Raw genomic sequence first — 897 nt, forward strand, 5'->3', positions numbered from 1 at the left:
CTACAACTAAAGCCCCACAGACAATATATATTTACTATAAGAACGCTGCAGCTTCGAGTATGCCACCCGATAATGTCACCATACTTCGACCGTTTACTGCAGGATTTATTGACCATTTACGACCTCGCAGTACTCGTGGCATTTGCGGGCAAGCGGGCTAATCACGCGTCATTGGAACATTTTCCCAGAAATTGCCATTCATAATATCGAAACTCTCATATCATCGCCAGGACTTTTCGCACATTCATGATCAAAGTAACGATGCATTGCTACTGACTTGAACAATGAACCCCGATTACTGACACTGCCGCATATCGGTTCTATTATTATTTGCAACCAATGATAACCGACCGAGACGCACAATCCACAAGGCACTAAATTATTATAGATTACTAACCTAGGTGTAGTATAATGCAGTGTAATATCATATATAGCAGGATGTCGAAACGAAAGAGTCCTTTCCATCAATATAACATTTACCTCTGGGTTAGTGGTATTACTATAACTTAACTTATCCCACGAAACAGTAGATTTTATGTGTCTGAATCGAACACGACTCTCTCAACCCAGTTTGCCGAACCTTGTGCTACCCTCTGTGATCTTCGAGTAAAAGGAACGTATTGTCTTATAGTTCCAACGGAGCTCCGCTCAGAAGTGGCCGGTATCGAAGCACTTATCTACTTTTTTGGAATACTCAAGTAGATTTGGCCTACTTACACAAGTAGTCACGATTTTAGAAGACTTGCCCATCTACTCGAGCAGTTTTCTAGCCAAAACCACATACATTTACACGTTATAGGCTACTGCTTAACGTAGAAAGCAATATGACGTTGCAACACTTCCATAACTGGGCGAACTATAGCACTGTATCACACATCACAATATATTTTCGCAAAT

The sequence above is a fragment of the Botryllus schlosseri genome, chromosome 4 (assembly GCF_051294905.1).
Source record: "Botryllus schlosseri isolate E-star chromosome 4, Bs_hap1, whole genome shotgun sequence".
Taxonomy (NCBI): domain Eukaryota; kingdom Metazoa; phylum Chordata; class Ascidiacea; order Stolidobranchia; family Styelidae; genus Botryllus; species Botryllus schlosseri.